The sequence below is a fragment of the Dermacentor variabilis genome, chromosome 5 (assembly GCF_050947875.1).
Source record: "Dermacentor variabilis isolate Ectoservices chromosome 5, ASM5094787v1, whole genome shotgun sequence".
NCBI lineage: Eukaryota > Metazoa > Arthropoda > Arachnida > Ixodida > Ixodidae > Dermacentor > Dermacentor variabilis.
Genome location: NC_134572.1, coordinates 70,017,360 through 70,044,818, shown reverse-complemented (window position 1 = coordinate 70,044,818; position 27,459 = coordinate 70,017,360). Strand labels below are relative to the sequence as shown.

The following is a 27,459-nucleotide window of genomic DNA, read 5'->3' as shown; positions in this document are numbered from 1 at the left end:
ACGCAAAGAACTTAGCGCGGACTTCGGGGCGGCGTCGCTAGGTGGCGCAGCGTGTCCAGATGGAAGTGCGTAAGAGAAGTTCGGCTGCAGCTCACGCCTTATAGATGACGCGTTTCGGCTATTATCATACTTGGATATTCATCATAGATGAGTTGTGCCCAAATTTTTTTTCCTGCGTACCATGCTGGGACTATTCGGCTAGACAACAATCCTCAGGCGTGTGACTACAACTTACACACATCAGTCGACCCGCGGCCAATAGGTCTCGTAGCTGCCGTACAAGGGTCATCACCACTCAGTGGGCCTCTGCAAAACAAATCACTCTGGAATTATAGCGTGATCGGCTAATTGATCGAAATCGCAGGCTTTTATTTAGACTGACATAACCATCCATCCATACCGCATGTGTTTTGCAATGTGAAGCAAGAGGGCATCGCATTAAGTTAATATCGACTAAGGAGCCATTGACTGAATGCTATGGAGAGGTAGCAGAAACAGCGAAGCATCTTCGCTTTGGGTGCTGAATCACAAATGAGCTTAAGGAGCTGAAAAAGAAAAGAGTTCGAGGAGGAGGAAGAACCGAGCCAGTTGCTGATACGGAGATGGTGGCTAAGGGCTTCGCGCATTTCAATCCGCAACGTCGCCTGAAGAGGAAAACAGAAAGACCGACATCGGAAAGAAAAGAACAGAAAAAGAAAGTGATAGAAGAGACCGTCTGAGCAACAACAACAAATTTGATGCACTGCGTTTCGGAAAGTAAGCGAGCCTGACGATCCCGCGTTCTATCACTTACGGGCGCTCTGCTATAGCGTCTGCAGTCGCGCGAGACTATATAAGGAATTGAACGCGCACACACACACGCTCAACGTTGCTCCTGCTACGGCGGCGGCTCTCTGATTGTTGTTGTTGGGAAACGATGCACTATGTCGCCTTGCTGGGCTCCTGCAAAAAACAAACAAGCAGTAAGTGCACGTCCACTTCATCGCGTGCTGCGAAGCAAATTAGTTGAGAAGAGAGGCGAAAAAACAAGCGGGTACAATCATGCCGATGACCCCTCCGTAACACGCGCGTAGCATCATCCCTATACGGAGGCTGCTGCATGCTTGGGTTTCACTTTATTTGTCCCGTCCCCATTTGCGTATAGAGGAGGTAGAGGCAGCGACTGACGCAAGGTGCCTTCTTCGGGCTCCCGCATATAATACACTATTGCTCTTGCCTTCTATAAAATCATCGGTATATTACACGCACTATACATTCGCGGTGGGGGAAAGCCAGGCTGATCATTATAGAGCAGCTTGACAGCCCAGAAAGAGCCCCCCGCGGGCAAAAAACCAGATGAAAGAAGGGTGGCAGAGAGATCTCTCCACTCGACGAAGTCGTCGCGCCGGGGTGTTCAAGTCGTGGCGCCTGTACGCGAAACTTATCGTCATCATCTCCTCCCGGTATCCGCCCCACTTCGCTAGGGCGGTTTGTCTTTTGGTCTACTCGCATATAATGGCCTTAGACACAGCACAAGGCTTCAGCCGGCACCAATATGTGTATATACACCAAAGCCTACCGCCGCGTTTTCTATGGCATGTATGCCTTCTTGTATGCCTGGACTTTCACTTTTCTCTCTCTCTCTCTCTTCACGATGTTCTCTCGCCTGCAGTCTACATCACGCGTGTTAAGAGCGTAAAGGTAAAAACAACATACTCTGGGATTCGCAATTATAGCATAAGCCGATGATGACACGGGCTAATAACGAGATGAGGAACTGCGGCGTCCACAGGCCTCGCCTCGCGGCCTGTGGACGCCTCGCGGCCACAGGCCTCGCCGGCCCTCGAAGCGTCGGTTGCGGCACCACGACGTGCGACGGAACTGGCGCGACACAACCACAGCCTCCATCGCACCACGGCCGTAGCTCTCGGGTGTGTGTCGTTAATTGCAAGGCGATGCCTCTGCCTTAATTAATGACGCTGCACTTATCATGCGCGACCCTTGCCCAAAGGAATGCTCGTTGTACAGACAGTCTAAGCAAGCAGCTTGGGAAAGAGACAAAGTAGCAGGGTGTGGCGGGGAACATTATCTTCCTGGACACTTTAGCGCAAGCCCGCAATAATTCCCGTAGCAGCTCTATCTCACAACAAAGAAGGGAGTAGTCACTGAAGTCGTGACAAGCATAAGGATTTGAAGCATTTTCTTCGTACGCGGCATCGACATATACGTACATCCGATATTGGTGATAAAGTTACAGCAAAGGAAGGTGAAAAGAAAAGGTAGGCGCCACTCGGAAGATGTGGGAACTACAACAGAGCCCTGATCGTTCCCTCCACACCCCCTCTGCTTTTTCTTTCTTTCTATGACTAATTTTTATTCTCGCATATAATGAAATGCGGTGCTTCGTAGTACTCAAGCCATACCGATGTGCTAAATACATTTTCAAAGAGCCAAAAATTTGTCTAACCAGTATAATTATCATTCAGTAACTAACGTTAATCGGGGAAGCATGCCAAGTCCTGGTTGCAATTGCATGTATACTCGGACAAGATCGCAGCAGAATGGAGAGAATAAGTTCCACATTCACTCGAGCTGTGCATTGAGAGAGTGGAACGAAAGACAGTAAATGCCTGTTTAACAGACGTTTGTGTAGTTAGCTACCCTAAACATGAGCGGGGATGGCGGGAGAGGGGGTTATATTGGAGTGAGAGAGCGAGAGGGAGGGAGAGGATGGGAACTCAAACCCATCGCTTGCGCCAGAGGCACAGTATGTCTGGTGTAAATCACTTAAGTATTTTGCCTTCAGATATTGAAGAAGCGCTTGTGTGCCTTGCTGGGTTTAAGAGCGTTGAGACCAGGCTCCCAGGAGCTTAGCTTCGGTAAACAGCTGATTGTCCCGCCCGCAAAAGGCACACGGGAGACTACGGCGTTGGTCTTCTGAACGTGAACCGCCGAAGAAGACGTTATATACGGAGCAGACGATCTCTTCCACATCGTTTCGTCTGCGGTCCAGATTATCGCTACAGTTATCCGAGGGGACACGCGATTAAGCAGATATTACGTGGTTCCCACGGCGTGTTTTCTTGGGAAAGCGAGAATACAAACTAACGGTCCTCGCACACATCTGAGATGTGGATGCCTTTTTAAACATGTTTCATGGTGTCTTAGTGTTGTATAAAAAAAGAAATAAAAATAAAAAAAACGATTGGACATTTCTTTCTTGGTAATTCTGCCATATTCAATGCTAATTGAAGATGCCTATAATTATTTTGTTGGTGTGTAAAGTGTCTCATGGCATTTCGGAACTCTATGAAGAAGAACAAAAAACATACCCGCGTTGACAATAATTATTATTTTTTTGCGGTGAATCGTGCAGCATTCACTGAAATTGTCATGGCTATAAACGTTTCGTTGATTAGACAAGCAGCTACTTCATTACCTACATTATTTGCGTACAGTTCTGAACCCAATATGAAAGGTTGTTTTACCCTGCGCTCAACTGGCACACATGCTAAGCAGCTGCCTTCCTTGGCCACAGGCATCGAACCGACGACAACTCGTGCTCAGCACGAGAAGGCCATAGCTCAATGAGGCCACTGTTGAGAGGTCGTCGCGCAAAGCAAAAACAAAACAATATTTAAATAAAGTCATGAAAAAAAATTAGGAAGTAAAGAAAATTAACTCTACATACCATCGACCATACCAACGCGAAGGAAGCAGGTGGTAGGATCAGATGCACTAATCTTTGGTAAATGAAGTTTTCAACAAGGATTTGAAATATATTTAAAAGTGTTATTTGTGATTAGGTGCTTTGTAGAATAATTTTGTCATGATATTTCTTGCGGTTATGAAATCTTCATGCGTCTGATTTTCTCGTCCCAAATCTTTCGCGGTGTCTTTTCGCTGAGTCATTCAGAGTAGAGGATTTCTATTAACTGAGCTCTTCGTTCTCCACCTCTCTATTACGCTGCCAACAAAGACAGGATGCCAGCGTTTTGGGACACCAATATCCGGAAAAAGCTCAAGCGGCGCCTGTCGGGTGGCTGTGGGGGGCCGCTTCTCAGCTCCAGGTCGAGGGTTCAATCAAAGCCGCGGCAGTCGCACTCCGATAACGGCCGAAATGCAAAAATGCTCGTGTACTTAGTTTTAGATGCGCGTGCAAGAGCCCCAGCTGGTCAAAATTAGCCCGTTAGTGCCCCTGCTACGGCGTGTCTCATGATAAGATAGTGTTGTTCGGGCAAGCAATTAAAGGCCTAGAATTTCAATTTTTATTTGTCGGGGAGAAACGGTGCGGCAGGAGCAGACGACTGCGTGTACAGACAACTCGCAACATGTCGCGACGCGCGCTCACGAGTTGCAAGTCATGCTCGCTGCCGGAGCCCAACGCGAATGCGAAGGCGGCCACGGAATTTATGACGGAGCCGCGAAGATTCCGTCGACGGGTTATAATATCGGTAAAACTACGGCGACAACGCGTATACGCCATTCCGTGTCCAAGAACCCAGTGGAAGCATGTGGAAGCTTCTAGAACATTCCGAGTTCGGCAACTGTACGCAGGCTGCAACTTTTTTTTATTCCTTTGTTTTTACCATCACCCTCGCGCCGACCACGGTGATAACAGCGGCACGGCGGCTAGCGAGCCGGTGACGTAGTTCGACATTAGACCAATGAGACAAGAAAGGAAATTGACCGGGCGATATCAACGCATGCGCCGAAGAGCTTGGCATCGTAGTCTTCGTGGGCATATATCGAGCATCCGGGGGCTCAGGCCGCCATTTTTCATTTTCTGTCCACTTCGACGTGCCTCGTCTCGGCTGACTTCTGCGTCGCACCACACCTCGAGCTCCTGCTGGTCTTAATTACGCGCTAACAGTGGCAGCGCTTGTCGAAGTTGCATGCAGCGCACCTTCCCGCCTTCGGCCGACTCGGGAAGCACTGGCTTGAAGCCCCGGGCCTGCAGAACGTGAAGCACGCCTCCAGAGACTTGTAGCCCGACCCGCCTGCCGCCTCGGAAATTTCTGGCCCGGCTTTCGAGCTCCCGGAGTGTAAGTGACCGCCAGCCGGCATAACTACGTTACGCGAACGACACTCCGGTCGAGCCAGCGCAGCGTATAAGTCGCAAGTCGTTCCTGCCGAGTACTCTTTCTTTTTTCTTTTTGTTTGTGCGCGTTCCCACCCTCCGACGGCGCCTGGACTATTGAACTGTGGATGAACTCTGAGCGTGGATACTAACCCCAGGGCCTGGGCGGCAACCCCTGGTCACGTCGAGCGTCGTCTCTACGAGCTTCGCATCGAGCGTCCTAAACGCTCAAAAGGCCTGTGTGTGCACTTTGTGTGCATTTTTTCTAGCTGGTCTAGCTGGCGAGGGTGGCGCATGCCTTAGAGAAGTTAACTGTTCGTTCAGTTGCACTAGCTAGCGCTCACTGAGATGTATAGCTACATGGCAAAATAACGCGAAGTTAGTTTTGTTGCTTAGCTGTAAGCCCGAGGTTTCGTGGGCATGGCTTGCGGCCACACGGGTCTTCTCCGTGCCGGAATCGAAGAGGACGGGCCACGTGTTGCGGGGTGGCGGCGTTTAGCTTCAGGCTTAGCTGACACACAGCTTAGCTCACACTAGGCAGGCTATAGCTGATAGCCGTCCTCTTACGACTGCGTCAGGGACACGGACCCATCCGAATGCCCTTGCGACCCGACCCCACTATTTCGTGACAAGGTAGCCCGCGCGCGTCAGGGCTATCGAGCGAAATGTGGTATGACGGAAGCAAACGGCGTTCGGAAATAACCTCGCCAGCTATTAGGCACTAACCCGCTCTACGCAGCACCTCGACGCTGGACGTCCCCTGCTGTTTTCGTCGGAGCTGGGCCGGGCAGCAGCTACAGTAAGCGGCCTGTTTCGTTGCCGTTGTTGCTGTTCGTTTTTCGATGTGGGCTTACTGTCCTCGCTATTTTCCAGAGCGTCACTCGTACCGCGCACGGCCTACAGTGTTCCCTCGTCGGTGTGGCCTTGTGGCCCTGCACCGGGTAAATACCGCGTACAGATAATTAGTAGTACTGCATCTGTGTTCTCGAGTGCTTAAAAGAAGCCTTGTTGTCGTTTCAGGATCCCGAGGTCCGCTTTCCAGATTTCGGACCACGAGTCGGAAGGATATCCAGTGTGCTGCTCCACGTTTGCCATCCTCCCAACGTCCCCCACCGGAGATGGCCTTGAGCACCTCTTACCGTGGCTTACCGCGTTGGCTCCTTTGCATTTCCACGTCAATGGTGTCCTTCTGCTACGGGGGACTTCGTTTGCTACTACTGGTAAATATCGCTTAAACACTATTCGTACTATCGCTGTCTTATTATTATTATTATTATTATTATTATTATTATTATTAATATTATTATTATTATTAATATTATTATTATTATTATTAATATTATTATTAATATTATTATTAATATTAATTATTATTAATATTATTATTATTAATATTATTAATAATATTATTATTATTAATATTATTATTATTATTAATATTAATATTAATATTAATATTATTATTATTAATTGTTGTTAATATGGTTTTCAGTGGTTTTCCCAATACTGCCGCTCTTGAATCGGAGTACTTCAGGCACAAAAGCCTGAAGATGCTTAGTCTGCAAAAGCCTGAGATTTATGCTTAGTAGGAGCTGCAACGTGTGGCCGCTTTGCAAGTTGCTCGCATGTCGTAGGTGATACTGAACGCCACAGCGCATAAAAAAATAAATTACCCGGCTCCCACCCGCTGTTCGAATCCGTGTAAGCGAAACTTTCTGTACTTCGTTTTCCATTGGTGTATACTACAGTAGTCCTTCGCTAATTCGTGCCCAAAAGCTTCAAGCATTTCCTTCTCGGCCTTGGTTAAGGTACTGGCCTTGTACGAACAGATTACGGCAGGTATACCCCGTCGTGCGGTGAATTGCCGGAAACTTTGAAAGAAAAAACTGGATATCGACATGTCGTTGGTCATCTCCAAGTGTACCCCTCTCGCTACCGCGCAGGTGAAAATTACTACGTATCGTTCCACAATGCCGTATTTGTTTTTCGCATAAAGTGTTCCGGTGAAGTCAGCTCCTGTGACTTGCAATTACCCCGATTCGTTGACTCTGTCGGCCGGGAGGGGAGGCAGCAGTTAATTGTCCGGTCTTGTTTCACACCTCTTGCAGATTGTGCATTTATTTAAAACACTTTTTACAGCTTGGCGACCTTGCACTATTCATAACTTAACGCGCAGTTTCGCTAGCATTGCTTGAAATCCGCCGTGCAATATTTGATGAACGTGACGTATTGGCGGTTCTGTGAAATACCCGTCCTTTGGAAATAAGATGACGTGCCGGCTTTGACTCTTGGCTGTAGTGCAAACGACCTTTCTGTCTTACGAATCCTTCGTTGTATCGATAGACTTGTCCATTTGTTTTAAACAATTCAGCGCTTGAATCAGCATTGCCACTTGGCTGCCTGAGTACTTTTGTCGTATCCAATATATCTATGCAAATCTCTTTTCCTCTAAACGACCTTTGTCATCTTGCGTTGTCTATGAACCTGAATACCGATGCTGTTACTCTTAGATGCTGCCTGTAGGACGAATTTTATTTGTAAGATTAGTTGATTCTCTTGTTCCTGTGCAGGTGTGACAATGCGCTTCGTGTTGATCGTCCATCTCTACATTCGTGTGAATCACGCTTGCTCTTTCCGGCTCCACGGATGTAACTCATTCGGGTCCATGCCACCCTATTTTTCGAGTCCGTCAACGTCTTTGCGCGTATACCACGTGTGTGTAGATCGGCCAGATTGTTTGCACCTAGAATGAACGACTTGCTCGTTTGTTTTCTCTTCTGCGACTCTATTAACAAATGTATCCCTTTTGCTTGTCCCTCTGATACAATGAAGTACTATCATTGAGCCGGTCAAGCAGGCTGCTTCTTCAATTCTTGCGGTGAAGTCACTTTTGATGTACAGACGCTTAGTCTTGATGCTATCACCGCTGCCATTAGCTCAAGCCTTGCTAAACCTGGCTCTTTGATTGGAGCTACGTCGCTTTTCGCTGTCGGTAGGCTTGACTTTGTTCCATCGGTTTGCACGACTGCCAAGTGTACTGCCGCTTCGCATGCTGTTGCACTCGCATCGACATAAGAGCGTCTATGCTTGTTCTATTTGATTCTTGCTTGTGTAGTATTGGAGAACTAGAACTAGCAGCTCCTTTGTTTTAGACATCGGGTCCCTCCACTTGTCTCATTATTCAAGGAGTGGCTCATCTCACGCCATCGTCGCCTCTTTGAATTTTTTGAAAGCCTCTCTGCGCGTATCGTAAAAGGCGATGGCAAACCAAGCGCATCAAATCTTTCCTGCTGCTTGTGCTGCAATGTCCTTTTGGTTAAGTACGTTGTTGCTGGTAAGGATGCACACTTGTCCACAGGAAAGGATAGCGCGTCTTTTGAATACTTCCATAAAACGGCAAGTAGCATTGTGTATCCTTCCAATCGAATCCCTACGTGATCGTCGCCCCTTCCGTTTTCATCTATTTTACTTAGGATCTATTATCCATTTTCTGAAGTTCATCGCCGCCTCTTTGATCAGTTTTGCCGTTTTGTACCACTTGACAGTACCTTAAAACGTTTGGGCCCCTAGGATTACATCATCCACGTAAATCTTTCTGTGCTGGTTCTTGCATCTCCAGATTGCTCGGTCACTTGTTTCAAATGGTGCTTGATTGTAGCTGACAGAAAAAAAAAACGGGATCAAGGTTTTACCGGAAGTTACTCGTCATGCGGCAGGTTCGTACTTCATTCCGCAGCTTTTGCTCGTATCGTTATGCTCCCACCAGAGAAATATCATGGCATCTGTCCTCTTAGTGGATCGAAATTTGTAGGAATGACTTTTCAACGTCCCAACTAGGGTCACCTTTTCCTTAGAGTTGATGTCCTGCCTCCAGATAGTCGTGTCGTGACATGCCTTTCTGCTTGTGCGCAGAGGCGTCGAATACTACACGTAGCTTTGCCGTGGCTCGATATTTTCGAAAGCTGCGGGATGTCATGTAATACCACAGCGTAGTCAGTTCTGAGGACTCCTGAACATCTGCGACTGACTCCCAAGGTCATATATTCTGAGATCGCGTGATCATAGCAACATTCATTGTTTTCCTGTTACTTTGCGCGCTAGCTTCCATGGCTGAGCTGTTTTTCATTGCTTCTTTTGACTTGAACTGCACCGATAACTCCGGTGGAATTGCTCTTCAACGCTGTCAACATCGAGGCGTAACTGGCACTCGAATCACTGAAGGTGCAGACTGACAATCTGTTGAACTGCTCTACGTGCACTATCTTGCGTAGTTAATCAGCTTTTCTTCGTAACTATATACTTCGCTCATTTCTAGTAGAGTAAAAATGTAGTCTTGCTTGACAGTGAGCTGTTCCGATGCTTATATATAGTCTTCTCTTCGGTCTCGTTGCCCGATCCGCTGCTCCACCAGTTTCCTTTTCTGCTTCTTTGAAAGTTAACCTTCCTTATCGGCGGGGAGGTAGTATGCTGGTTCACAGCACCATTGTTGAATACGATAGACCGATGACTGCTTCGAATGTGAGCGGTTTAAGTAGCACGTGCTCGCGACAAGGAGCCGCTCTCTTCTCAGTCTTAGAGTGCCTCGATGGTATTTTACAATAGATTTCCATACTGTGACACATAGCCTCAGCGGGGGATCGGCCAAGAAGTGGTTGGTGCAGTGGCACATGTACAGAACGGGTCATTGCCGAGGGAGCAGCCGGTAAAATTAGACGCCAACAAATAAAAGCCTGCTTAAGATGTCGCATTGTGTAGCGCGGTTAATTACGCGAGAGAACGTTCACTCGCCTGTTTCCGTCAAACCCGCCGGTGTGAACAGCTTCAAGAAAGCTTCGTTTCACAGAAATTCCATGTTCGATGACTGCATTTGTCTCCAATGACACTGTTCTTGCGGTCGCACCACACAGGTATGGCCATTGCTGCTGCATAGGTTGTCAAACGCGAGCGACACTTTCTCGTCTCTTACGGATTCATTAGTCCCGTCCCAAGCTTCTGTGTTTTCGTGCTTTTCCTGCCGTCTTCCTCGATAAACCATACCCGTATTTTTCAATTTGTAACCTCATTGAAATATCCTTCGAGAATTCTGGAGCTTACGTATGACACGGCTTGCTTTGCCTTTCGTCTTACCTTGCATTCGCCGTGGATGCGTTCAATAGTGACCGCTTCCTGACCGAGCATGTCCCGATTGTGTAAGCCGAAGAGAGCTCGTGTGTCACTGTTGCCTCTTTACTGCTGAGATGATGGAAGGTTCGGCGCTGCAATTCGCGCTTGCGTCTGTCGGGAATGGCTCGGCTGCTCTGCGCACGATTCCACGTCACTCGGCTTCCCGCTGTCAATAAACCCCGTAGCAACGGGATCTTCTACTTGCGTACTCGTTTGCCATAGACGCCTTGTGCCGTAAACGATAAAATTTGACAACCTAGTGACATTTTCTAGATGGTCCATTATTGTTTCAATCATTCCATTCATACTTATAACCTAGATTTCGCAAGCATTAATTTTTTTTGCAAAATCGTTAATGAATTTCTTTTATTCAACCAGTCTCTTTTCCTTAATGTCCTTAATATCGACAGCAGTTTCCTTGAGTTCCTTAGCGATCTGCTTAAGGTATAGTCCTGGGTTGGTTTCAATGTACCCTCGCATAAGTAAGCTGAAGTACAGAACCGTGTCGATCAAAGAATGGTCGTGGGAAGCCCGCGCTAACACACGTACTATAACGTTTACCCACCTTAGGGGGTTCATTTGAGACTAGAGTGCAGGTAGCGCTGCCATTCCCGGTCACCACGGCGTTGACGGTGCAAAGTTTTCAAATTCGGAGGTATGGTTGCGCTATGTCAATATGTGCAGAGCGGTCCACACGTGTAGCCGTTCAGAGTCGTACCACTTAATCCGACAAAAGGTGTAGCAGAGAGCAGCAGGGAACTGCTTGTTCCACGGGCACTGTCATATCCGGTGCGAACATTAGCTGCAGAACGTAGAGCTTGGCAATTACGAGGTGAGTGCTGGTAGCAATGCCATGTCCATGCCTTATTGAACAAGCAACTAAACCAGCCATCAAGGTGCATACACAGTGCAAATAAGTGCACAGGACGATGCTTGTTGAGTCGCTTGATAGTAAAAAAAAAGAGCACCGCCCTATGCTCTGCTTTGGTGTGTATGCGCCTGTCGAACTGATACTATTCCTCGTTCGGTATGCACAAACTCCCCCCCAGCAGTTAGCCTTACTGTATCCATGCCGTATTGTTCCGGCATCTTGACCTGCGCTTTCGATTGCAGCCCACGTGTAAGATGGATATCCAGCGCGCTGCTCCACGTTTGCCATCCTCCCAACGTCCCCCTCAGGAGATGGCCTAGAGCACCGCTCTTACCGTGACCCACCGTTCCCCTTCGCCGGTGCGGTCTCGCTGGCAGACGAGATTGCTCGTCGCCCTGCTTTGCTACGGGCAAGTACCATGCACAGACCACTCGTACTACGGCTGTGTCCTCGAGTGGTCGAAAAATAAGCCTTATTGCTTCAGTTTCAGATTCGCCTTCCCTTTCGTTACATAAAGTTGTTTGATCGCTTGGACAAGTATACGACGAAGGAAATAGAATGAGGAAAACCAGGGAATACAAGTGCTTGTCGGTAGCTGACTAAGTCCCTGTCCTCAATATTTCGCATTCGAGCAAAAGCGCTATCATTGTGACTAAGATAAAAAATGTAAATTTTTATGCACTCCATCAAATTTCACTTATCTGGACTACCATTTCATAAGCAAGCATGAAATGCATTTACTATGTAGTAAGTATAATTAAACACATCACTTAACGTTCTGTCGGCCATTACTTACTTATTCAGTTACCTCACAGGCTCCCGAAGGAGTATTGCGTGAGGGGAGGATACAGGGATTTAGCAAAAAAAAAAAAATGAGTACGAAGAAAGTATGCATCGTTAGCGAGTAAACATGAAAGAACAATTCTCTAACAATGTTAAGGCAAAACAAAACATTTTTTTAGGCCAAGAAAACCCTACTAACAGTTTGTTGCGTAAACTTGGATAGCCCAGGAAAACCTGGCATCTAAAAAGCAAACAGAAAAAAAAAACTTTGTACTACCTAAGCGTAGGGGAAAAAATAAGGATTGGTAGCTTGCTGAAATGTCCCTAGGACTTGGCTTGCTGAATTTCAGTTTCAATATTACAATCATTCCCGACAGCGGGGTTCAAGAGGTCAAGGCTGTCTGCCGTAATTTGTTCTTGGTTTTACAATTTTTTTATAGATCTCTTAACCTTAGTATTAATATGTCGTCAGTATGCACGTGTGGTTGGATTGCGCATAGCAATTTGTAACCATCTCGGGAATCCCTAGTAGTCGCCTTTTTAGTACTAGAAGTTGTGCCCCACGTGACAATACATACTGCATCTGTGATTGTATCGAAGATGGGCTTGACCTGCATTTCAGTGGCATTTGGTCTCGTCCTTCCTAAAGCACCTATTCTACCAGATCGCTTCACGTTTAAATTGCCAACGTGGTCATTCCAAGGCAGTGATGAAAAGCATCCAATATTATACTGTTTGTCCGCTCTATATGATCAATGCCGCTAGACCTTAAGGGTTTACTCCCATGCTTCGAAACCTTTTAAAAAAATGGTCACGTTGCTTTGCTTTATGTGCTTTAATTCAATTGAAGCTCGTTCACATCTGGCAACTTTGACAACTCCCTTAACCACTGGTTTGATTTTATCCGTTAAGTCGGCGCTAGACGAAAGAATTCATGTCATCCGCGTACAAAACCTTTTTTTTCTATTGGTGGAATGGTAGCGATATTTACTTACAAAGCAAAAATAAAACCTGCCCTAAAATACCGTTCTGATACACCTTTAGCCATTGACATTAGCTTGGAGATAGATGCACCCATGATACCCATTGCTACTATTTTGGAGAGTTTCTAATTAAGCCCCTACCCACTAATTCTATAAGAAAACTCCCTGAAAAGTGCTTAGTATTTGACTTCATCAAAGGTCCATCTTAGGTAGAGAAATATTCATGCTGCATTCAACTACCGTTGCATGTTTTATTATTGCTTCCTTTGCAACATTCGCAACTCGGTTAACTTGTCCCGTTCAATACGCCACTGGTGTCGCAAGATCACTTTCACGCTTTTTCAAGAAACCGAGAAATCTTTTTTTTTTTTTTTTCGTGCAAGACTCTTTCGGATGTTCTAGTGGAAATGCTCAGTACGGATACTGTCTTTTCAGGATCCCGACGTCTGCGTTCGATTGAGGCCCATAAGTTAACGAATGGGCTGCTCCCCGTTTGCCATCCTCCCAACTTCCCTTTCGGGAGATAGCCTAGTGCACCACTCGTACTCTGGCCGACCGTGTTTAATTACCGTCCCTCACCCATGGCGTCCTGCTGGCAGTCCGAACCTTGCTCCTTGCCCGCCACTACTGGTGAGTATCGCGTACTGACCTCTCGTACTTTGGCTCTGTCTTCGAGTGGTCAACAATAAGCACGCTGCTGTTTTCGTTTTGCAGATGACCGTTTTGGATGGCGGTGAGCGAGGAGGACGCCCGAGGCAGTTTTGCCAAAAGGTGGGCAATTTTACGTATTGTGGACAATATTTTATTTATTAATAGTGTCAACCCTCATAGAGGGTCATAAGAGGACAATACATTTACATCAAATATGTACAATGCCAATGTACGTAAAGTAGCTCCTCACAAGTAAATTCACAGTGAATAAGATGTTCGCTTGAACGATGTTCAGCACACTTATGACATTTATCAAGGTACTTACAATGAACATCAAGTCGCACATATCACTTGGCACTTCAAAGCTAAATTGGCAACTCCCGTAAATACGCCTCAGCAGCATTTTTAAAGTTGGTGAAATCTTCTAGGCTAACAATAGCGTTTGGCAATTGGTTCCACATTTCTATTGCATCCGGGAAAAAGAGTATCGAAATGTATCAGTGTTGGTACGGTACGGCTTTATGACGTAGTCATGGTTAGTTCGCGGGTTTCTTTTGCCTGGAGCGTGTAGATATTTGAGCTTATCAATTTTAAGTTGACCCTGCATTATTTGATAAAGCATCTTCAGCCTATATTTCTTTCTACGTACTTCAAGATCCAAGTTGCAACGTTGTAACATAAGCGTGACCGATTCCTTCCTTCGGTACGACGAACAAATGAAAAGCGCCGCCAGTCTCTGTATCCTTTCCAACTTTCTCTTAAGCGTCACTTGATGGGGACTCCAAACAACGGCTGAATATTCTAGCATCGTCCTAATGAAGGTGGTGTATGCAATAAGTTTTACATTACGCGATGCATGTCCCAGTTTTTTTTCACAGAAAGTATAACTTTTGACAGGCAGTCATGCAGACATTATATGTTGGTTCCATGTCAAATTTCGTGTTATTGTTACCCCTAGATACTTGAACTGGTGCGCATTCTCCAATAAATGTCCTCCAATGCTATAAAAAAAGGAATAGACAGGTTTCTTTTTGGTGATGTGTGTATATGTAGATTTGGGATAGTTTATTTCCATTTCCTACACCAATCGTCTAAATTTTGCAAACATTTCTGAATTTTAAGCTGGTCACCAAGTTTAGTAATTGTGGTGTAAATGAAGCAGTCGTCTGCGAAAAGCTTAACCTGAACACCCTATTCTGCCACTCTACTAATGTCCTTGATATAAAGGAGAAACAATAGTGGTCCCAATACTGAGCCTTGGGGCACTCCTGAGAGTACAGCTAATGAATCTGATACATAACCATGCAGTTTAACTACCTGCGTACGGTTGGTTAAATATGCTTCAATCCATTTTATTATAAATTCATTTATTCCTGCATTACGTAATTTGAAGATTAATTGGACATGAGGTACTTTATCAAAAGCTTTCGCAAAATCCACGCAAACCACATCAACCTGTTGTCTTATATCTACTGCACCCGCAAAGTCATGAATTGTTTCTATTAACTGTGTAACAGTCGATAACCCGGTCCTAAAGCCATTTTGATAAGGATATAGTAAATTGTTCTGATCTAGAAACCTAAGTATGTGTTTTGCTATTATATGTTCGAAGACTTTGCAGGTGACTGAAGTGACACTGGACGGTACTTTGTTGCCTGTCTTCGATTACCTCCTTTAAATACAGGTATCACGAATGCGGTGCGCCAGTCTTGCGGCAATGAGTTGTATAAGATTTTCCGAATATGACAGTTAGATAATGTGACATCCATTCTGCGTATCGTTTGAGGAATACTGCAGGTACATTATCGGGTCCGCTCGATTTTTTCGTATCTAATTTGAGTAGTTGTTCAAATATTCCTTGCTGGGTGATTTAAAGGGTTTCCATTGGAACAGTAGGGGTAATATGTAAGGCTTCTTCCAAATTCACATTAGTTTCTGGGACGTTAAATACAGATAGCAAACAATCTTAACCATTTTTTCCAATTTCACCCTTTTCTCTTATGTCGCTTCCATCATGAATTTCGTCAATTATTTCTTTCCTGTCGCTAAAATTTTTGAGGGGAGGACCTAAGGAAATCACTCGGGTTTTTTTCAAAGAATGTTTGTTTAGATTTAGCGAAAGTACGTTTGAGTTCACTTTTTAAATTGGCCAAGACCACTGGCGACTTGCTCCCTTTACGCAATCTCTTTTTCTTTTCATATGAATTATATCTCGGGTGATCCAAGGACTTGTCTGCTTTTTTGACCCGTGATGGAGCATTTGTCCATGCAATGACTTATAATACATTTGAATTCCTGCCATAATTCTTCTACTGTTTTTAGACCAGCGGTACTCTTGAAAGTTTAAAATTGAATCCCCAAAAAATCAAGAATCTAAGTCTCGTCAGCCCTAGCATAGTCCTTCATTTTTACTGGCACATAGCTCTTTATTTGCGTAGTTGCTCGGGTAGGTACATCGAGACAGATCATCCTGTGATCCGATATACCATCTTGCACCGTCACATTGTAATCATTTAGTTTATTTGATAGGAACACCAAGTCTAGTATTCACCTTGACGTCAGCGTAATTTTGGTATCTTCAAGCACGAGTTGTTTCAAATTGTACGCAAACATGTCTAGTATTTCTTTTTCAGCGCTTACTGATTCCACACCACTATACGAAAAATTTTTCCAATTTATATGTGGTAAGTTAAAATCTCCAGTCATTACCAACCTAGTGTTCCCATTTACATGAGAATATAAAAACTTCTTCAGGTTTTCGAGAAACTCAGGGGAGCTTGAGGGTGGCCGATATAGAACTCCGATAACGAAAACAGTACTTTTAAAAGTTATTTTACACCAGAGTTTCTGGTACTTCACAATCAATCAACGAAGCATTCAGAGAATTTTTAACTAATATACACACCCCACCTCCACGTGAGTCTGTCTTTTCTGAGTATGTTGTAACCGGGAGGAACAGTGCAATCATGTGGTACATTTTCATGCAACCATGTTTCAGTTATAGTGGGTATGTGAGGATCATGCAAAAGCAATACTCAAGATGCGTAGTCTTATTTACTATACTGCGCGCATTAAACGAGAGCAATCTTAGCTATTTTTTTTTGGTGTCTCAAATGAGCTGCATGAGCTATCAGATCCATTTGACTTAGTTGATACAACGCGCTCACTTCGCTTCATTTGATCAGTATCACGTTTGCTCGAGTGCAAGTAACAATTCTCTGACGTCATCCCATGCGTATAACTGATGATTTATCCGAAGTTTATCGTGCACAAGAACTACCTATGCACCTGCGTCCTTGTCCAAGGCAGCACTTCCCATAATTTCTTTCGTATCTGCACTGTTTCCTTCGCATAGTCATTGCTTATCCTGATTGAAGTTTCCTTTAGCTTTGCGCCGCTTTTGAGGACGGTATCCTTTTCCTTGTAGTCATAAAATTTCAAGATCGCAGGCCTTGGTCTATCAGGATTTACTTTGCCAATCCGGTGAATTCTTTCCACTGTAGAGACTTCTATGCCAAGAACTTCAGAAAAAATATCATTTACAACGCGTTCTTTTTAACACTTGTGCAGACTCGTTGGTGCTTTCAGTAAGACCAAACACCATAAGATTATTTCGTCTGCTTCTATTTTCATAATCGATTAATTTTTCAGATTCTTTTCGCACGGTGGTCTCCAATTTATCGATTCTATTTTTCATTTCGTCGAACATGGCTAGTACACTTTGCATCGTATCAGTTTTAGCATTCACTTCTGCAATTTCTTTCCTAATATCATCTATCTTGCGATCCAGTGCGTTTTGATTTCCAAGAATTCCCTGCAAGATTTCAGCATTTCTTGGGCTTGGATTTTCCTCAACATCCCCGGCCATTAGCAGCAGCAGCAGCAGTATTGACCAGCAATCCACCAAAATAGCAAATCTACGAGGGCATGGCAGGACTAACAAGCATCTATTATCACCACGATACATAGAGCAGTAACTAACTTGCAATAGCAGCAACGGCGTTTTAGGCATCATGCTTGTCAGCCAAGTGCCATGCCCTCTGAAGCCGATGTTCCCGCGTTGTTCCTTTTGTAGACTGGTCGCTGGTGACGTCACACCCGTGGCAGCAAGTCCGGAAAATGCGTACTCCAAGCTTGCATTTCTGCTGAGTTGCGCATCGACGCCGAAAACGAGGCATCCGTCGTCCCTCTCAGACATTCCGACGAGAAACCACGGCAGCATCTGCAATAGCAGCAACGGCGTTTCAGGCACCATGCTTGTCAGCCAAGTGCCATGCCCTCTGACAAGCATGAGTCAATATGTCCGAGATCTCGGGGGAAATATTCTGGCAATGAAAAACGTGTTCAATTTTTTGACGTCAGAAGTTATTTTTTCGTGTAATTGTGCTGCAGTGTACAAAGGCGTGGCAGTTTGGGCGAGTTGGTATGTCGTTACTTTTTAGGCTTGTAGCGCAGCTCAGAAAGGGCAAAAAAGGTGGAAGGGGTAATGACAGGGAACGTTCACTCTGTTCTCCGTTCCCTTTCATTATCCCTTCCACCTCCCTTTTTGCTCTTTCTGAGCTGCGCTACAAGCCTAAAAAATGCACTGTACAAATATGGGCGATAGTAGTTGTTTATCTTAGCAGACAACTGAAGTCCATGAGACATGCCTGCATTATTACACGGACGCTATTTTGCGACATTTCTGAATGTCATCTTACGGGTGGCCAGCTTCGGTTGCTCTTTCTGCAGCTGACTGCAAGTTCCACTGACACGCATTACCAAAGGCTCACGTAAGCGAGCTCGGCCGCTTAACTTTGGAAGCGGTTTCAGCAAAGCGGGTTAGAGCTTTCGTTAAGGCGCTGAATTGCTCCACTACAGAGTTATGACCACCAGTTTCATACGTTTTGGGTCATGTGTTCAGACAAAACGTGGCCATGTATAACCAACTGAACATCGTGTAGTTTTTATTTCCTAAGCCAAGTATGACGCTTGAAACATGCCGATGAGGAGCGGGAAGTGTATCTTCTTAATTACAGATAGCTTTCTTGATATTATATATTGCTTGGACGCGTGAATAGCTGTCACTACAACTCGATGTCCGAGGTGTGAAAGGCATTTTATCAAGGCGCTGTACTTAGGTTCGAAACTCCCCCCCCCCCCCCCCCCCCCATTTTTTTTAACTGCCGGCCACTCAGACGCACATACCTTGGACTCCATCGTGCTTGTTTAGCGTTTCCTTGTCGAATGGGTTTTAGTTCAGTCAGCTCCAGTGAATTTGGCCTCAGGTTCTCAGCAAGCGACTTCCTCACAGCGTATAGACGCTTTTCTGAATAAATTTGGTCCTGGCGTGTGTAAAATTTTCGCCCACATATGTGGCAAAATTACACGTGACAATTTGGAAGCACTGGTTTCTGCTCAAAATTCCAAGTATTTTCTTGCCTACGTTCCAGATCAGATGCTTCTGAGCAACAATCCCTCCACGGCTGTGGCCGTTTGCACATCAGCCGGCAACTGGACATCCAAGTCTAAGTGTGGCCACTAACCCCAGGACCTGCGCAGCAACCCCTTGTCACGGCGAGCGTCGTCTCTGCGAGCTTCGCATCGAGCGTCCGAAACGCTCATCAGGTGGTCTTTGTGCATATTCTAGATGGTCTAGCTGGCGAGGGTGGCGCACGCCTTTGGGAAGTTAAATGTTTGTTCAGTTGCACTAGCTAGCGGTCACTACGATCGTATAGCTACATTAAAAAATTGCTTAGCTGTAAGCCCGAGGTTTCGTGGGCATGGCATGCGGCCACACGGGTTTTCTCCGTGCCGGAATCGAAGAGGACGGGCCACGTGTTGCGGGGTGGCGGCGTATAGCTTCAGGTTTTAGCTGACGCTGCGCAGGCTACAGCTGATAGCCGTCCTCTACGATTGCGTCAGGGACATGAACCCTTCTGAATGGCCTTGCGACCCGACCCCACTATTTCGTGACAAGGTAGCCCGGGCGCATCAGTGCTATCGAGCGAAATGTGGAATCACGGAAGCAAACGCCATTCTGAAATTGCCTCGCCAGCTTTTAGCTATTGCGGCGACCTTAAGTCGCCTACGGTCTGGAGCGGAGCCCGGCCGTGCAGCAGCTACGGTGAGTGGTCCATTTCTTTGCGGTTCCAGCTGTTCTTTTCTTGTTGTTTACTTTCCTCCTTGCGTCGCAGATGATGACCTTGAGCACCACTCGTGCAATCACCGACAGTCTTAACTCTTTTGCATTCCCTCGGCGGGGAAGTGTTGCTGGTGGACTAGACCTTGTTCCTCGCCCGGCACTACTCCTGGCAAGTACCGTGAACACTAGAATAGTAGTATGGCTGTGCTCTCGAGTGTTTAACGAGCCCTGCCTGATTTCAGGTTCCTACCGTCTGCTTTCCATTGCGGCTATTCACAAGCATATCCGGCGGGCGGGTTCTGCACATCTAGTCTCCGGCCGTGTTACGCCTGCATTTTTCTCGCCAGTGGCTTTCAGCTGGGAGATGGAGATTCGTTCAACTCCCTGTACTTCTGACAAGTACCATGTATATACACTCCTATGGTACTACGGATGTTTTCTCGTGTGGCGTATAAGCCCTGTGGCATTTAAGGTTCCGAACGTCTGCTTTTGAATGAAGCCGTGTTTTCCTCTCACGGCTATGGTTAGTGTTATCTCGGTGCTCCTTTTCTTAATCCTGTTGCTACACCTTGCCGGTTCCGCAAATACACAAACGTTGTGGGCTTCCGATGAAGTTTGCTGTCAATTGTATTAACTATGCAGACCTTCGAGGTTAGGTTTATGCTTCGGAAAACTTCGCCACAAAGTTTCCAAAAGGCTTTTGCAAGTCGCTCTCCGAGTAAGACGACGTTGAATTTCTTCCGTTCCTGGTTATATTTCTAAGCTGATTTAATTTCCTTACCCGTAATTAATTTCGTCTAGTCCGAGTGCCATATTTTTCCCAATGCTTTTGTAAATCTACGTAGTCTTTTGTCGAAGGTTGCCGTCCTATTCTTCAATGTTTCCTTCCAGTCGTCTGGTTCCGCCCGCCGGGTCCGCAGAAGTTACAGGGACAGGTTCTCCAGGTCCATCGTGAACTTGTGTGAACGATTGTTTCTTAATGATGCCACCTACTTTGTATACTCGGGTATATAGCTCTCCATTATGCAGTACACATCCACCGATCGCTTTCCGCAGTAGACTTCAAAAACTACGAATGAGCCTTTCACAGAAACCGCGCCCACACGGTGTTTTGTGGAGGAAATTTCCACTCGGTGATAGGTCATAAATTGTTCAGTTGTTTATCGACTTAATGTTGCTGTGACCGCATTCGATCTTTAATTCGTTCTCCTGAAAGTCTTGCATTGTTGCTGAGCACATTTATGTTCGAGCTGAGAAACGCCAAATATACTGTAGAAAATCGATGTGAAGCGTCTCCAATAGTTTCGCAGTGTACACCTCTTGTCACGGCACTTGCGAAAGTTGCTACACAGTTTAGCTATGTCTCCTTACTTTTTTTGTAGTTGCTCCCAGTCCACCGTTGAAACGTAAACCAGCTTTCAGACAATGTGGTCTTCGTTACTCTATCCTCAAGAGGAAGTACATCCTCTTACGACGATCTGGAATTGTATCTTAGCCACAAAACGCTCTGTCGTATTTCTTTCGCGTATACGCGACAGTGTACCGCGTAATCCACCGTGAAGTTTGTCCATATAGGTGTCGCACTAATAACCAACGAATTTCTTCCATTTACATCTGATCGGGTGCTGCCCGTCTTGTGATACGGGCCCTACCGAAAGCGCCTTCGAAGTCTCATTTGGTCTTAATATATCGGGTATTCACCTACTGTCTGCACGTTCGCTTGCTTGCTGAATTTCTGCAATTTTTTTCAATATACACACTTCGTTCTAGCCAAATAAAGCAGGTGTCGGAGGTATTTATTACTTCTGCTTTTAGTGGACCGTTGAAATTGTCCTCTAATATTATTCACGGAACGAAACATTCACGTTGTTGCTCTCCAAATATTCAAGTAACTGCCTAATTCGTCAACTTCAATGCCTCGTCTTGAGATCCTATTCGACGTATACCTTACACGAGAATCATGTCCTTTCATTATTATCCGGCATTTTGTAACGGCTATTTGGCCTGTAGCAACTGGGATCCCTTCTACAAAATTGTTACTGCGACTTCTCTACGGTGACTCCTGGTTATACCTGCTCGATTTTTCGCTACTATTCACGTATCCCCATTGTTCTACTGAGTAATTCTTTTTCTTGTGTGTGTTCAACGGGTGCTTTATACATTTTCTTTCTCCAATGCAGCATGATTGGACAAGTGGTCCGATACTTTACTGTTGCTCGCAAGTTCTAATTTGAGACTGACGACGGTGTTCATTAGAGCTACTGTTCTTTGCCAGGACCAGCAGTATCTCCGCTCTAACAGTACCATGAAGGCTGCAGTTGAATACACCGCAGGGTTTGCATCCGATAAGTGTTGGTGCTTACGTTCAGGTTTCTTGTCGATGCGCTCTTGAGGCATTTAGTCCTTTACCTTGCTCGGTATATTTCTGCATAGATCATTTATGGTTCGTCTGGGAGAAGGTTGTCCCAAGATTCCGGTTTTTCCCGTCATTGAATACCGATATTAGCTGTTACAGTTCAGGACGTTAGAAATTCAAGCCAACCGAATATTTTTGTCCTGGCTTGAGGTACTCTTCCCTTCGTGAGCATTTCACTCGAGTCGGACGTTTCCCAGTTCATTCCTAGAATGCCGATCTGACTTGATCACACAAGAACAGCACCTTGATGAGCATATAAATTCTCATTTCTTCACTGTTTGGTGTCTCTTTGCGAATTATCATTGCAGCTCGGCGAATTTTTCTGCTTCTATGTACACGCCTTCTGCCTGGTTTATGATGTTCAACCATAACTTCATTAACGCAAACTTATTTACGTTTGCTGTCACTGCAAGACTTTCTTCGAAAATTCCTTAACAGTGTTGGTACATCTGCATTCAAATTTTCTCCTGTCTGAAGATAATCATTCAGGACATTCCTGATCTTAACCACGAGGCGTCAAATACTATGCTTAATTTTCTTGCTAGTCGGTCTTCTCGAATTGCTTGATGGCGCGATATGGTAGCTATTGTTCAGGTTCTACCGAGCACGCTCGTTCTTTCATTCCAAGCGTGAAAGATCTCGCATTGAACAGCCGTATTTTTATCTCGGTACTGAATTTGTCTGCCTTCGAGATCTTCTGATTGATATTTCGTTGATTTCCACGTTAACTTGCTCTCTCCATCCTTCTGAACGTTCAAGTCCTTGTGACTACATAGTCCACTTCATGCATCGTTACTTTCTGAGGAGCTAAGCCAGTATATTCCGCCATCAAAAAGTTCAAAATGCAAGTCGTCAGTTTCTGCGACGTCAAGAACCATGGCGAGTTTCGCGTTTCGCAGTTCTACACCACATGGGTCAGGTACTATCCAGTCGGGCATTTTCAATTTTCCATTGTATCTTCGTTTCGTCTTTCTACTGGGCTTTCCTCCTCGCCTTCACTACTACTGGTAAGTGTCGTTTACACGGGACTCGTATTACGGCTGTGTCCTCCACTGTTCAACAAGTACGCACTGTGTCGTTACAGGTTCTGCAATCCTGTTTCCAACTGTGGTCCTCAAGCGTATCCAGCGTGCCCCTGCACTACTCTACGGACTGCGCTCCAAGATGTTACTTCGGCCACGAGCATCACCTGTTCCAGGAGCGACCACTACTGCTTCTACATTCCCTCGCTAGAGGCGTCCTGCTGGTAGACTGGACTTGTCTCCTCGCCCTGCACTACTACTGGTAAGTGCCGTTTACACGGGACTCGCATTACGGCTGTGTCCTCCACTGTTTAACAAATACGCACTGTGTCATTACAGGTTCTGCAATCCTGTTTCGAACTGCGGTCGGTACCTAGCAGGCTCCTGCACTACTCTACGGTCTGCGCTCCAAAAGATTACTCCGGCCACGAGCATCACCGGTTCCAGGAGCGACCACTGCTGCTTCTACATTCCCTCGCCAGTGGCGTCCTGCTGGTAACTTGACTTGTCTCCTCGCCCTGCACTACAACTGGTAAGTGTCGTTTACACGGGACTCATATTACGGCTGTGTCCTCCACTGTTCAACAAATACGCATTGTGTCCTTACAGGTTCTGGAATCCTGTTTCCAACTGCGGTCGGTACCTAGCAGGCTCCTGCACATCGATTCTTTCTGCACTCCAAAAGAGATTACTTCGGGCACCAGCATCACCCGTTCCATGGCGACTGCTTTTGCTGCTACGTTCTCTCGCGGACGGCGTCTTGCTGTAAGACTGGACTTAGCCTGGTGTCCTTGCACTTAATTCTGGTAAATATCGCGTACACACGGCTGTACTGCACCTGCGTGTTTTTGAAAGACCAACAAACTGGGCTTGTGTCGTTTCAGGTTCCCAGTGTTTGCTGTCGCTTGTGGCGCAAGAGAAATGTTCCAGACGCTCATTTACAAGAACATCTCTGACCTTGCCTCACGAGCAACCATCTTCCGCACGGTCGTCCTGCCGCGTCCTCTATACAAGACTCCTCATACTTGTGAACGCGTCGCACGTCTGTCATGGCGGTGTCCTGCACTGTGTGGACGGCGAGTTCATGCTCTGAAGGACTGCGTGTCGTCAGTCACATCAGCATCGGATGTGCTCCTACAGTTCGGTGTTGCCTTTTTGCACAGGCATATTTAAGTTTAGCGTAGCAATCTTTTCTGCTTTGGAAGAGGGGTACGGTGCTCTGCGAAAGGACGGCGCTTCTGGGAATCGCGTTAATACGAAGCAGAACAGTAAAAAGGTCTGGTTACGTGGACACCACTCGGTCCTTAATAAGGGATGTCAATGTTTTCATGACCCGATCTGTAAATTTTTGGTGGCGAGAATAATGGACATTCATTGACATTGTGCACTTTATGGTAACACGTTGGTGTGTGTGCGTGTGTGTGTGTGTGCGTGTGTGTGTGTGTGTGTGTGTGTGTGTGTGTGTGTGTGTGTGTGTGTGTGTGTGTGTGTGTGTGTGTGTGTGTGTGTGTGTGTGTGTGTGTGTGTGTGTGTGTGTGTAACCTACTCAGTGCTTTTTTTACAGATCGACAACGTATGATGTGGGCTCCGCTGCTAGCTGGCGCACTTCGAATTTTTTATGTTGGTAGCATTTCCAGCGTCTCAGTTGTTTCACTTTTCCCGGTTCATTCCTGTTGAGAGGTTCCTGGTTTGATGGTTTAGCGCATGTCTATGGACATGCGCTTTCGGATTGGTCGAACCGCTGGTTTCCTTGATATTGGACTATGGGTTGATCTATGTGGTCGTTTCAGCATTCAGCGGTATTGTTCAGGCGCCTTTCTCGTGCCAGAAACAGTCTTCTCAGTTCTTCCACGTTGCTCATCACTGGCTCGAAAAGATTAACATGCCACTACAAAAGGACACAATGTCAATGAATGGGAAAGGGGAGGGTGGTTATTCTCGCCAACAAAGATTTCCTGATTTGCTCATGATGATAATGACGTCCATCTTTAAGACTGGTTGGTGGCAAATGTAACCGGGCTCACTGTTTCTAGTTTTCTGCTGCCCTTGACTCATCAAACGCTCTTATAGATCTACATGGTCCAACTTGTGTATTACCTGTCGCTTATCAGGCGGTGCTACCCGCTGTCGTCGCTTGTTCACCGCTTACACAGTGCCGTAGTTTGATATTTTTGTCCATAACTATCGCGTACTCTGCAAGATAGGTAAGAATACTGAAGCACCATGGCGCCCTTCACGCTCCTGTGAAGTCGTTCCCTGCTGACTTGTTCAGATTACGCACACTTGTGTAATCTCGTGATTAAAGTGCACCGCGTGAGCCATTGTCAAACAGCTGCTTCGAAGGGGCTACACATACTCCCCTTATGCCAAGTCGTGTGTAAACGTCTAGACAAGTCATGTGCACGAGCACGCTCAAAGAAATCTTGATTAGAAAATGTCCGCCTGTTCTTCTTTTTTGAGTGTTGAAGCGAATTAAGTTTACCAGTTTCACCCCGTACTTTTCTTCTTTTTGCTGCACGCTGTCTTTCCATTGCTCTTCGCATGCATCTGATTGCGTTTGCGTTGAATAGTGATTGAATTTGCACATGCTACCACTGTTGTCCTAATCTCGATATAAGAACGCACACTTGATTTATTACGAATTCCATTGTTCTCAACCTGTAATAACCTTACCTCTGCGTTGCTCGATGACCAAATATAAAATGAGCACTGTCCGTCGTAAATGGTTACGTATGCCGCATTGCTCTTCCTTTTTCTCGCTGCTTTCATACGCTGTGATGGAAGTCGAGGAACCACGCAGGTGCGGTTGTGCTCAGTCGAATGCATTTTTTTAACCTCTAACATCCACACAGCGCAGTCGAGCCTTACTGTAGAAAGTGTATTTTTATTTTCCATCTTCAGTTAGACGAAAGTCCTGCAATTGCGCCACAATACTCGCAATCGGTTTACGATAAGACCAGTGTGGCGATTTGGACTTTTTCATATGCATCCGCCGTAGTTGCTTAGGGGCTATGGTGTTGGGCTGCTAAGCACGAGGTTGCGCTATCGAAACCCGGCCATGGCGGCCGCATTTCTATCGGGGCGAAATGCGAAAACACCCGTTCACTTAATTTACAGAGAGCAAATGATAAAGGAAAGATAGGGAGGTTAACCAGGACTGAGCCCGGTTGGCTACCCTACACTGGGGAAAGGGAAAAGGGGACGGAAAGATTAAAACAAGAAAGTCTACTGGGTGTATCGTTCGGTCACTCAGTCCAGATCACAGACGCTGATGCAATCCAGTAGCCTTCAAATATCGCAGCAGAGCTTTTGTGGCCTTTTGTAGCTGCGATATGCGAGGCCATGGTCCCAAGATCTTCAAGGTGAACGGTGTTCTATCTAGCTGATTGAGAGCTGTGCAGAGGTCATGTCTTTCGTTTTGAAAAGATGGGCAGTAGCACAGTAGATGTTCTATAGTTTCCTCGGCACCGCAGGCATTACAGTCGGCGCTATCAGTCATTCCAATGAAAAACGTATATGCATTGGTGAATGCGACGCCCAAGCGTAAGCGGCACAACATTGTTTCCTCATTTCGCAGAAGCACTGGTAACAGCCGCAGTTGCATAGAGGGGTCGAGGGAATGCAATCGTTCTTCGGTGAATTCAGGTGTGTGCCACTTCTCTAATGTCATACGGTGTGCTACCTTGCTTAGGTGTTGGGCTGCGTCGGTCCGCGATAAAGGTACAGATACAAGGGTTGCTCCTTCGTGTGCTTTCCTAGCAGCTTCGTCAGCGAGGTCGTTGCCGGAGATACCGCAATGGCCAGGCAGCCACTGAAACACGACGTCGTGTCCTTTCGCTATCACACAATGGTGTATTTCTCGTATCTCCGACACTGGTTGTTCACACGACCCGCGACGAAGAGATGACAGAAGACATTGTAAGGCCGCCTTCGAATCGCAGAATATTGCCCACTGAAGTCGAGTCAAGGCAGCTACTGTACGTTGTTCCTCGCAGAAATGTGCGCCTGTACCTCCTTTCAGCACGGCGACGTATTGTTCGAAGCCTTTCCAATTCAATGTCATTTTCTGTACGCTTTTTCGAATGTGCGAAGCAACGCGTGCAATCTTGCATTGCGTCTGCAATTATGTCTTCTAATCTGCGTGCGATATGTTTCTTGTAGGTGTCTTCTACTCGATCTTGAAAGACTGACCAATCGATTTGGCGAGATACATCCGGTAATGCGGCGTCTAGACCATTGATTCTCACATAGGTCGGAATGTGATCACTTCCATGTGTTTCAATATCAGTGAACCACTGTAAGCTCGAAGTCAGGCAACGTGACACCAAAGTCAAGCAAGGCAGCTACTGTACGTTGTTCCTCGCAGAAATGTCTGACTTCCGTCATT

General features: G+C 46.0%; 1 long non-coding RNA gene across 1 annotated transcript; it reads left to right on the top strand.

The window, feature by feature from the left end:
• Positions 1-4,756: 4,756 nt before the first annotated feature.
• LOC142581889 (uncharacterized) lies at positions 4,757-11,497 on the top strand. Its single transcript, XR_012828313.1, has 4 exons — positions 4,757-5,858; positions 5,933-6,000; positions 6,080-6,279; positions 11,336-11,497. It is a non-coding gene; the product is annotated as an uncharacterized LOC142581889 (long non-coding RNA).
• Positions 11,498-27,459: the final 15,962 nt, after the last annotated feature.